This window comes from Hoplias malabaricus, chromosome 2 (genome assembly GCF_029633855.1).
Source record: "Hoplias malabaricus isolate fHopMal1 chromosome 2, fHopMal1.hap1, whole genome shotgun sequence".
In the NCBI taxonomy this organism is placed as follows: domain Eukaryota; kingdom Metazoa; phylum Chordata; class Actinopteri; order Characiformes; family Erythrinidae; genus Hoplias; species Hoplias malabaricus.
The window spans coordinates 17,555,012-17,568,151 of record NC_089801.1 but is presented as its reverse complement, the minus strand read 5'-3'; positions in this window follow the sequence as shown (position 1 = coordinate 17,568,151).

Below are 13,140 nucleotides of genomic sequence, written 5' to 3'. Positions count from 1 at the left end.
TCGCTCGTGTTCAGGGCCCTGGGCACATAGGTCAGGGACAGGTCACTATCAGTAAACACTGCAGGCGTTTATTACACACACGTCCCACAGCACTCTCCTCCCACAGGGGACACGGAGAACACAAGAAAGCCGTCCTCAAAAGAGAAGGGGGGGGGGGGGGGTTAACTACAGATGGTCTTGTTCTCAGTGTCCTTCAGGTGTGTCAGAGCTGTCTCTGAGCTCTGTGAGAAAAGCCCATCTGCTCCACAGCGCCGCCCTCTCTGTGTTCGGGTGTATAACATTGTCACTGTGCTGAGAATGATCCACCCTCAAATCTTACCTGCTCTGTGGGGGCCCTGACCAATGTAGAACAAGGAGAAATGGGGCAGAGAAGTTATGCAGGGCAACAGATTGACTGCTGTGTGTAAGTGTATAACTACAGAGTAACCAGAAGGGACAGTGTGTGGAGAGACAGGGTCATTAAAGGTGCGGTCAGTGGATCTGAGAGAATGGACAGTGTGTGGAGTGACATGGTCATTAAAGGTGCAGTCAGTGGATCTGAGAGAGTGGACAGTGTGTGGAGTGACAGGGTCATTAAAGGTGTGGTCAGTGGATCTGAGAGAGTGGACAGTGTGTGGAGTGACAGGGTCATTAAAAGTGCGGTCAGTCGATCTGAGAGAGTGGACAGTGTGTGGAGTGACATCATTAAAGGTGCTTTCAGTGGATCTGAGAGAGTGGACAGTGTGTGGAGTGACAGGGTCATTAAAGGTGCTTTCAGTGTATCTGATTGAGTGGACAGTGTGTGGCGTGATGGTCATTAAAGGTGCGGTCAGTGGATCTGAGAGAGTGGACAATGTGTGGAGTGACGTCATGAAAGGTGTGGTCAGTGGATCTGAAAGGGTGGACAGTGTGTGGAGTGACAGGGTCATTAAAGGTGCTTTCAGTGGATCTGAGAGAGTGGACAGTGTGTGGAGTAACAGGGTCATTGAAGGTGCGGTCAGTTGATCTAAGAGAGTGGACAGTGTGTGGAGTGACAGGGTCATTAAAGGTGCGGTCAGTGGATCTAAGATAGTGGACAGTGTGTGGAGTGACAGGGTTATTAAAGATGCGGTCAGTTGATCTAAGAGAGTGGACAGTGTGTGGAGTGACAGGGTCATTAAAGGTGCGGTCAGTTGATCTAAGAGAGTGGACAGTGTGTGGAGTGACAGGGTCATTAAAGGTGCGGTCAGTGGATCTGAGAGAGTGGACAGTGTGTGGAGTGATGGTCATTAAAGGTGCGGTCAGTGGATCTGAGAGACTGGACAGTGTGTGGAGTGACAGGGTCATTAAAGGTGCGGTCAGTTGATCTAAGAGAGTGGACAGTGTGTGGAGTGACAGGGTTATTAAAGATGCGGTCAGTGGATCTGAGAGACTGGACAGTGTGTGGAGTGACAGGGTCATTAAAGGTGCGGTCAGTTGATCTAAGAGAGTGGACAGTGTGTGGAGTGACAGGGTCATTAAAGGTGCGGTCAGTGGATCTGAGAGAGTGGACAGTGTGTGGAGTGATGGTCATTAAAGGTGCGGTCAGTGGATTTGAGAGAGTGGACAGTGTGTGGAGTGACAGGGTCATTAAAAGTGTGGTCAGTGGATGTGAGAGAGTGGACAGTGTGTGGAGTGATGGTCATTAAAGGTGCGGTCAGTGGGTCTGAGAGAGTGGACAGTGTGTGGAGTGACAGGGTCATTAAAGGTGCTTTCAGTGGATCTGAGAGAGTGGACAGTGTGTGGAGTGACAGGGTCATTAAAGGTGCTTTCAGTGGATCTGAGAGAGTGGACAGTGTGTGGAGTGACAGGGTCATTAAAGGTGTGGTCAGTGGATCTGAGAGAGTGGACAGTGTGTGGAGTGACAGGGTCATTAAAGGTGCTTTCAGTGGATCTGAGAGAGTGGACAGTGTGTGGAGTGACAGGGTCATTAAAGGTGCTTTCAGTGGATCTGAGAGAGTGGACATTGTGTGGAGTGACAGGGTCATTAAAGGTGCTTTCAGTGGATCTGAGAGAGTGGACAGTGTGTGGAGTGACGGTTATTAAAGGTACGGTCAGTGGGTCTAAGAGAGTGGACAGTGTGTGGAGTGACAGGGTCAATAAATGTGCGGTCAGTGGATCTGAGAGAGTGGACAGTGTGTGGAGTGACAGGGTCATTAAAGGTGCTTTCAGTGGATCTGAGAGAGTGGACAGTGTGTGGAGTGACAGGGTCATTAAAGGTGCTTTCAGTGGATCTGAGAGAGTGGACAGTGTGTGGAGTGACAGGGTCATTAAAGGTGCTTTCAGTGGATCTGAGAGAGTGGACAGTGTGTGGAGTGACGGTTATTAAAGGTACGGTCAGTGGGTCTAAGAGAGTGGACAGTGTGTGGCGTGACGGTCATTAAAGATGCGGTCAGTGGATCTGAGGGAGTGGACAGTGTGTGGAGTGACAGGGTCATTAAAGGTGCTGTCAGTGGATGTGAGATAGCGCTCAATGTCTGGAGTGACAGGGTCATTAAAGGTGTGGTCAGATGATCTGAGAGCGTGGACAATGTGTGGAGTGACAGGGTCATTAAAGGTGCGATCAGTGGATCTGAGAGAGTGCCCAATGTCTGGAGTGACAGCGTCATTAAAGTTGCAGTCAGTGGATCTGAGAGAATGGACAGTGTGTGGAGTGATGGTCATTAAAGGTGCTGTCAGATGATCTGAGAGAGTGGACAGTGTGTGGAGTGCTCAGTGTGTGGAGTGCTCAATGTGTATGATGACAATGTTTTTAGTGAGCAATGTGCTTTAAGTGTCCCTGCCAAATTAGTGTGTACATACGGTCTGTATTATTCCTTTTAATATCTGTGGTGTGCACTATGTAGGGGGTATGGCGCTATTTTGGGACGCCTCCCGAGCTCCTCTGCTGCTGACAGACGAACAGGGTTCTGTTTCCAAACATAATGTGGATAAATGGATCAGAGATCCATGCCTTTTATTTCTTTCATTTTAACATCTAAGTATGTATTACAAGTGTCAAAACCATATAAATATCACAGGTTTTATTTGTGTGTTTGAGTAATGATGAGGAGGTCCCCAACATGGCGGCTACTCTGCACTGTGACGACAGCTGTAACACAGGAATAGGAAGAAATAGATGTGAGGTTTATTGAATATTTCTCATCACACAGAGGAAAGAAAGAAGAGGATACACTGCAGCTGTTTTTTGAGGAGTTTTCATTTCACTTAAAGCTAAGTCATCATTATTTGCAGAAAGAAAACAAACAACAAATTAAACCAAATAATGGCTTGTTTTAATTTTGTTACTTGCACAGCTTCACTGAAAGAGATATATGACATATACAGACAGGCAGGCAGATAGATAGATAGATAGATAGATAGATAGATAGATAGATAGATAGATAGATAGATAGATAGATTAATTGATTGATTGATTGATTGATTGATTTGCAGGTATAGGTGAGGGTTCTTATGTCCCAGGTTGTCCTGGGCGTCCAGGTAGTCCTTGTTCTCCTTGTATTCCTGGTTCTCCTCTTTGTCCTGGCTCTCCGGCATATCCACGAGGTCCTCGGGGTCCAATGAGGCAGCTGCCCCTGGAACCACTCTCACACACCCAGCCGTGCTTCTCTTCAGAAATGTCCACACTGGAGTTTACAGCACTGACCACTCCACACGGTCTGGAGCAGTCGTCCTGCAGAGTGAACACGGGTCAGAGACACGGCCCGGTTAAGCACTTTACAGAGAGTTCATTCTAAACACACTCCTCTGCTCTACTGTGCTCTGTTGTGATGTGATGTGTAACACTATGTTGTGTAATTGTATGTTCAGCAAAAGGTTCATTGCTTCTAGAGTTTACCTGTGCAACCAGCAGCTTCCTCTCTTTAGCCTGATCCTTCAACCAATCCTGCAACACACACACACACACACACACACACACACACACACACATTCATTATAACATCCTACTCTATTAAATGTACTGTGCTCTGTGTAATCTCCGTATATCTGTGCTCATTATTATTATTATAATCATACACAAGATAGGTGTAAAAAATCCTATTCCAATCCATTAGAGCTTCACATACGGCCCACCACACCCTCTTCCTACCTTCCTACCACTAAGCTGAGCCCAACCCATGAGTACACAACCCCCCCAGTGCATCACTAGCTCTTCACAGGAGTCATCAGACAGACACCTCCTCTCATTGGTGTTTCGCTGAATTAAGCCCACGACACTCCAGAAGGCTCAACATTGAAATCTGGCGTCGCAGACCCACCCCTCTCCGAGCCATTTTTACAGTCCTACCTCACCCTTTACCGTCAACAACCGTAAATCCACACTGGCCTCCCTGATGACTAAGGCCCCTTGTGCCACCCATATCCCCTCACCTCAGCCGCCAAGTCTATGAACTTCAGCTTCTTCCTGCTTCATCTACTGCATCCTCAAATAGAACTGTTAACTCTATGGCATTAACTATCTGTTTACTTTCAGAGTACAGCACCATGTCTGGCCTCAGTGTAGTTAACACAATGCACAGTGGAACCTGTAGCTTTTTTTCCTACATTTACCAGCAATGTCCAATCTTGTGCTTCGCCCCATCTACCAATATTTGTAGCCTGCGAACTTACTCAAAAAACATTCCCCCTCATACACAAAGTGAACTGTTTTATTACTGCAGCTACTCGTCAATGCATTAACCTCTAGCCGTTTATTGTCCAACAAACATGCTAAAACCCTTAGCACATGATTATGTCTCCATGAACTTTCGGATTCCACTTCCTTCCTGCTTTTGTGACTGATGCTGCTGCTTTTGCCACTGTATTTTTCAATCCTGACAAAATCATCTCATGACTCACATTAGGCTCTGGAGCAGAACCTGCCTTTGCAGGACACACCACATCTTGATCCTCACTCCATTTTAGTGGGCTAACCTCCATTTGCCGCTCGATTTAACCTAATGTTGTAATGTTGGAATATCCCGTGGCAACTCTAGCTCCTTTGCTTCATCTTTATCTGTATACACACCACTGAAATGTCCCTCTAATTCCCTCTTTCCAACTTTTAAATTTCCTTACCATAAAAAGTCTTCACAAAATTAAGTGGATTCCTAAATAATGCTGCCCTAACATGTTCTTTCTTTTTCCTCAAGTTCTCTGCTCTTAATACTGCCAGACTACTCTTAAGCTCATTCTGTAGAACCTTAATGCCCTCTCTTTCCTCTTCCCCTACTCGCCTCCACTGCTTTCTAGAAGCCCTTAACTTCTCAGTTAGTTATCTATTTCTACTTGCCGTCTTGACCTTTCTCTGTCTTGTTGCCTTTGCTTTTTCTGCAACATACCAAACCTTGCCATTCCATATTCATAATTAACTATACCTAAAATATTACATTTCTTCTCTGCTGATCCCTTCAAACCAATCAATATACATTTCCAATCATCATTTATATACTTCTATTTACACATTTAATATCTATGTAGTGTCACTTTAATATATCTGTAGTGTCTCGTTAATATCTCTGTTGTGTCACTTTAATATCTCTGTAGTGTCTCGTTAATATTTCTGTAGTGTCACTTTAATATCTCTGTAGTGTCACTTTAATGTCTCTGTATTGTCTCGTTAATATCTCTGTAGTGTCACTTTAATATCTCTGTAGTGTCACTTTAATATCTCTGTAGTGTCACTTTAATATCTCTGTAGTGTCTCGTTAATATCTCTATAGTGTCACTTTAATATCTCTGTAGTGTCTCGTTAATATCTCTATAGTGTCACTTTAATATCTCTGTAGTGTCTCGTTAATATCTCTATAGTGTCACTTTAATATCTCTGTAGTGTCTCGTTAATATCTCTGTAGTGTCTCGTTAATATCTCTGTAGTGTCACTTTAATATCTCTGTAGTGTCTCGTTAATATCTCTATAGTGTCACTTTAATATCTCTGTAGTGTCTTGTTAATATCTCTGTAGTGTCACTTTAATATCTCTGTAGTGTCTCATTAATATCTCTGTAGTGTCACTTTAATATCTCTGTAGTGTCACTTTAATATCTCTGTAGTGTCTCGTTAATATCTCTGTAGTGTCACTTTAATATCTCTGTAGTGTCTCATTAATATCTCTGTAGTGTCACTTTAATATCTCTGTAGTGTCACTTTAATGTCTCTGTATTGTCTCGTTAATATCTCTGTACTGTCACTTTAATATCTCTATAGTGTCACTTTAATATCTCTGTAGTGTCACTTTAATATCTCTGTAGTGTCTCGTTACTATCTCTATAGTGTCACTTTAATATCTCTGTAGTGTCACTTTAATATCTCTGTAGTGTCTCGTTAATATCTCTATAGTGTCACTTTAATATCTCTGTAGTGTCTCGTTAATATCTGTGTAGTGTCTCGTTAATATCTCTATAGTGTCACTTTAATATCTCTGTAGTGTCACTTTAATATCTCTGTAGTGTCTCGTTAATATCTCTGTAGTGTCACTTTAATATCTCTGTAGTGTCTCGTTAATATCTCTGTAGTGTCACTTTAATATCTCTGTAGTGTCTCGTTAATATCTCTGTAGTGTCTCGTTAATATCTCTGTAGTGTCTCTTTAGTTTCTCTGCAGTGATACTGTGGTCAGTGTTGTCTCGTGAGACATTAAGGAGACAGATTTGAGCAATGTGGTCTTCCTCAGAGTCAGTGTGATAATGATGACGATGATGATGATGATGTGGTGTTTATAAGAGTGAACCCATACCTTGTTCCTCATGGTTAAGACGGCGAGTCTGATGTTGTAGCCCTTTTTTTTACAGAACTCTGTGGCTGCAGAACAGTTCCCTTCTTCATCTTGAAAGAGGTAAAATGTACCTTCAAAGCGAAGCCACACCTCTGATGTTCGGTCCCAGATTTTTAAAAAATAATCATACAAAAAAAATAGTTATTATTTACTAATGTGTTTAATCTTTAGTCTTTAAATCTTCAGCTGCAAACTTTAGCCTTGTAGAATTGTGTCGTGTCAGAATCCAGTTCAGAGATTTGGTGAAAAAACACACCCCAACACAACACAACATAAGATATCAAAGCAAACAATGGCACACCACATCAGAGCAGAACAGAACATACCACAACACAACACTGAACTGCACCTCACCTGTTTCACTGAATACTTTCTGAGGGTCTTCAGGGGGGATGTGTGTAAACCTCACAACTACAACAACAAACCAAAACAAACAATGAAAAATTCTCCCCGTGTCCGTGTGGGTTTCCTCCGGGTGCCCCGGTTTCCTCCCACAGTCCAAAAAACACACGTTGCAGGTGGATTGGCGACTCAAAAGTGTCCGTAGGTGTGAGTGAATGTGTGTGTCTGTGTTGCCCTGTGAAGGACTGGTGCCCCCTCCAGGGTGTATTCCTGCCTGTAGGCTCTGGACCCACCGCGACCCTGAATTGGATAAGCGGTTACAGATAATGAATGAATGAATTACTGTCACTGAATATGATCAATATGACGATCAATAACAGAGTTAAATATTTACTGAAGATTCCGATCAGGATCAATATGACGATCAATAACAGAGTTAAATATTTACTGACGATTCCGATCAGGATCAATATGACGATCAATAACAGAGTTAAAGACCTCCTGAAGATTTCGATCAGGATCAATATGACGATCAATAACAGGGTGTTGAAGGTCAGCAGCGCCATCAGTGACCTGCTGCTCCTCAGGGCCCCTGTTCCACACACAGGATTACAGCAGCGTTAGAGACAGAACCTCACTATGCTGGAGGGTCTAGATAACTGTGTTCTCTCTGTGGGTAAGGTGTGTGTTCTAGATAACTGTGTGTAGGGTGTATTCTTGAAAATGGTGTTCTGTCTGTAAGTCGGGTGTGTGCTCTCACCGTGTGGAATGTGTGTGCTCTTCACTGATGGAGGCGGCTGATTGAGAGTCTGATAAACATCCTCAGACACTCCCTCAGAGGCTTCCACTTGGTTCCTTGTCTCCTCATATACGTTCATCTACACACACACACACACACACACACACACACACACGCACACACACACACACACACACAGAGAGAGAGCAGTGCTGTAAACACAGAGATATACCTGTGTGCTGTAAATGTTGGAGTAAAAGGCTGTAGCTGATTGTAGATTGTAAACTCTGGATGTAAACACTCAGAATTTAAAAAGGAACAGCTACATTAAATTTTAATCCAAAAACCCTGTGTATAAAACTCTGAGTGTGTGTCCTCTTCATGTGCTGCTCTGTAGTCGGTTTGCTCTGGAAACCGCTCTAATGTGTTTATGAAGCCCCAGTGTCTGTAAATGGGTAAAAAAACACAGTGTCTGGGTCCGGTGCTAGGCTTTCTCTCTCTCTGCTCACGGCAGAGAAATGCCATCTGGAGGTTTTTAGACAACGGAGAGATTCCAAACACTGAAAAGCACCAACCGAGATGAGGATGTTGCTCTATTCCTGCTCCACAGGGGGGTAACACTGACTTATTTTTGCTGTATCAGTTACATTACTTAAGGTGGAACTGACTCTAAATTCAGGAGACGGCTAACTGCATTAGCGACAGTGCTACAAAACTAAACAACAGTGAATAAAACGTATTATTCATTACACTTCAGATGCAAACAAACAAATCCATTCCACATTAAAAGACGCAGAGTTTCGGAAAATAAACAAACTGCATTGCCCCACAATTATCATAGACATTATACGTAATGGACATCCCCTTTAATTATTGTCATAGTTTGATACAGTCTAGTTTGAAACAGAAGTGGGTTTCAGATGTCACAACCGTCTCATCTACGTCTCATCTCACATCTCAGCTGCAGTTTTTGCTGCTGAATCAGAAAAAGAGATAAAAGAGGAAATGTCCAGATCTAAATGAAGATTAATTTCTTCCTGCAGTGGACGATTTCACCAGCAGCAGGAAAATGTGCGCAGTCAAGTTTCCAAAGAAAGATATCAGCAATCCCCATCTCACAAGTGTGTCACACGGAATTAATGTGTAATGAAATATTACCCAGTTAGAGTGTTTATAAACATTTATTAATGTATTATTTCAGGTGTTATAATGGTAGATATCGAAAAATGTTGCCTTTGTAACCAGTCAGTACTCAGCGCTCATATTTTCAGGAATACATTGTGTAATAACACGAGTTAAGATTACTGTTATTCAAAGGTTATTAATCATAATTAGATAAAAATAAATGAATGAATGAATTAATATTAATAACTAACTTTTTTAGAGGTTTGATAAATGAAAAAGCTATTAATTAATGGAATTATGTAAATAATATTTATAAATATTAATCATAAAAGTGGGAAGTTGTAATTAGTTTCCAGTTGTAAATGTGTTCCGATGAAGCTTTTAAAGGGATTTTTTAAAAAATGAAAAAAGTGAAAAGTCATTATTGAAGTTGATGACTCACGGTTCACCGATGAAATCCGCTCTTCGACTGCAGGGTTCAGTGCAGTGTTGTTGGGTTTACTTTTTCAATCCTGTCCTTAATTTTTACCCACAATGCCTTGCGCGACACAGGAAATTTACCAAGAGTTTCCTGTGTTTATTTTATCTTCAGGCTCCAACCCTGCTTTGATTAACCTGCGGGTCAAATAATGCTTAATATTCTCTTAAAGAAATGAAGAATCATTATTGAGCACTTTTAATAATAACAGCTTAATATCAACAGCATTAGTTTATATAGATACTATTAGATTATAAATGATCTATAATAAAAACACACATAATATTAAAATGAATACTGATGTATAATAATCTGTATTAACTATGTAAATAGACTATAATGATGATAGTCCTGGGCGGTAAGTTCTTTCAGTAAACTCTTTAAATTATATAAGAACTGCAGACTTTAAGGCTGTGTAATTCAGACTCAGCAAAAACGCTTAGCACTCTCGCTGCTAGCGACAATAAGCTAACACACACAGGCCAGATTGGTGACACTCTCATAGGGAACCATTGTAAAGGGGCGGAGACTTTTTTCTGTGCAGCTTCCAGGTTGTGGGAATGGTGAATATTTCCAAATGTCTATGTTCCGCCCATAGGAACACATTCATTTCCATTACTTACCAAGCACTTCCAGCTGTTTGCTGCCTTTTTGCCGGACCGTCAACCAGGCCTCTAGCCTTTTCACGTACTGACTGACTGACTCCTAATGCTGAAACGCACATAGTGAGTAGGAACATAATTTCACATTCTGCTCTTAATTCAGCCATATTTCACAAGGTGGCACTACTACACCATCTGTTGTGAGTTCAGCCATATTTCACTTAGCACCAAGGAGGAAATAAATGGTTCCAGTTTGTAAACTAAATTTGGAGTAGTTTGACGCGTTTCCATCAACATAAACTAGTTTGAGAACTAGAAAAAATGTGTTCCAACTGGAATCGTGACATGGTCCGTCGTCGTGTGGAGGGTCAGTTCTAGAAAGAGCTCAGAGCCTCACACACAGCGTTATCCCCCGTGGAGCTGGACGGGGTCATTTACACCATTTCATATCAATAAATATCAGGAAATAAATCTGGAACACGCTCCATTTGTGTGTGTTTCTGGGGCTGTGTTTGACTCTGTGTTAGTTACGTTACTCCGCTGTTCAAAAGCTCAGCAGGACGCCAGGTGAGGATGGGAGGTGGGAGATGTGCCTTCCTCAGCCTTCGCAGAATGTAGAGACGCTGCTGGGCTTGGCTATGGTGTTGGTGTTGAGGGACCAGGTGAGGTCCTCTGGCAGGTGAACTCCATGAAACTTGGTGCTCTTGACGATCTCCACAGCGGAGCCATCGAAGTCCAGGATCCAGTTGCAGAGAGAAGTGTTCAGGCACAGCAGGTTCAGCTTTCTGATCAGGTGCTGAGGAACGCCATGTCACTATGAAGGGAATCTGTGTGCTAGTTAATACGTGGTGATCACAGTGAGGGAGGCTTCCCTCAGACAAGTGGTGGTCCATGTACATTTTATTAGATAGACTATGAGTTTTAAATTGTAACGTGGGGTGGGACATTTTTTTCTTTCATTTTATTTGTAATGAAATATAAAATCATCATTAAATTAATTTTCATTAAAGTAAATAAACATTGTGAGGTGTGTCTGCTCATAGAGTTTTAATGATAGATAATGGACATGGGAATGTTTCTATTATCTGGTATTACAATTCAGCCACAGAATAATACAGACATCCACAGCAGTACATAAAGGGCGTTTCTCGCAGTGTTTGTAACAGGAAAAGTGTATGTGAGAAATGCCCTGTATCTACTGCTGTGAATGTCTAATAAACTGAAGATTGGAGTGAATGCCTGACTCTGTCTTTATTCCTCTGATGTCTCCTCAGGGCTCAGGGGTCCTCCTTCCTGGTGGCACTCAGACTATTGCCACAATAATAATAATAATAATAATAATAATAATAATAATAATCCATCCATCCATCCATTATCTGTAACCGCTTATCCAATTTAGGATCGCGGGGGGTCCAGAGCCTACCGTGCCCTACTTTCACAGGGCAAAATAATAATAATAATAATAATAATATTAATAATATTAATAATAATAATAATAACAGAAATATAAAACATAACGTCTTTAATGTATTATTCTATGGTTGAATTAACATGGAGTGCGGGAAGCTTTCTGTCCAGGAGCATGGCCTCTCTTTGCTGCATTGCCACAGCATCACTGAGCTCAATGAGGGAAACACTTGTTGTCGCCCGGAACAGCTGCTCTGCTCAGACGTGATCAAAGACTTCATCTGATGACTGTGGCTGGTAAACAGCACCCCTCTTGAACTCTCTCAGTCGTAGTACAATGCTGTTCTCTATCAGGACTCTGATTATTGTCTGTAATTTAATGTAGAGTTACTGATTACCTTCTTAACAATGTAGCTCACAAGATGGTGTAAAACACACACTGTAAACCTGAATAAGTGCAGAACTAAAAAAAATTAAGTTGCCATTAAAGGGGCAACACAGTGGAGCAGTAGGTAGTGTCTCTGTCACAGCTCCAGGTACCTGGAGGTTGTGGGTTCGAGTTCTGCTCCAGGTCACTGTCTGTGAGGAGTGTGCTGTGTTCTCCCTGTGTCTGCGTGGGTTTCCTCTGGGTTGCTCCGGTTTCCTCCCATGCTCCAAAAACACACGTTGGTAGGTGGATTGGAGACTCAAAAGTGTCCGTAGGTGTGAGTTGTGATGGGAAAATGCAATATAACATTGTAATGAGATAATAATGATAATAATCCACCAATATATTCTATAATGATTGTTACTGACACATACATCCTGATTGAAGTATAGAACATATTGTGCTTAAGCTTCTGACTTTAAAGGGCTTATTACATTGTGTCCTCATGGCATGACCCAGGAGAGAGGGGAACAGAGAGATTAGAATAGGGAAGTGGGTCTCTAGATAAATTTTAAACTTGACCTAACCGTCTACAATCATTTTGCTGACAGAAGATAACAGATACACGCCAATTAATGGAATGTCTGGATTTGTGCAATGAAACATTATGTAATAATGTCTGAAGGGTACACACGATGTGTGGTGTGCATGCAGAAGGGGCACATGACAGTGAGGTGTACGAGACTGGGGTCCTATATTTACTGCATCAAATATTCAAATAAACTAGAGATTGCAGTGAATACTTGACTCTGTCTCTTTATTCGTCTGATTTCTCCTCGGGCCTGAGAATCGGTCTTCCTTCCTGGCTGCACTTAGACAATTTCCATAACAATCCACCAAACACACGTTGTTAGGTGGATTGGAGACTCAAAAGTGTCCGTAGGTGTGAGTGTATGAGTGAATGTGTGAGTGTGTGTCACCCTGTGTAGGACTGGCGCCTCCTCCAGGGTGTGTTCCTGCCTTGCGCCCAGTGATTCTGGGTTGGCTCTGGACCCAACGCGACCCTGAACAGGATAAAGGGTTACAGATAATGAATGAATGAATGAAATTTTTAAGTACATAAACTCAAATGTCAGAAGTATGCATTCACAATTACTTTAAGTGTCTACTACTTTATTTAATGCTTACTACAACAAAAAATATGTGTTTCTAGTGCTCAATACTATTAAGTACTATTTACTAATCTAACCATAGATTCATCATCTGTAACCAAGGCACCACATACGCACACGTATGGACACTCTTTGTGTTTCTGCGCTGTGGAGGAACA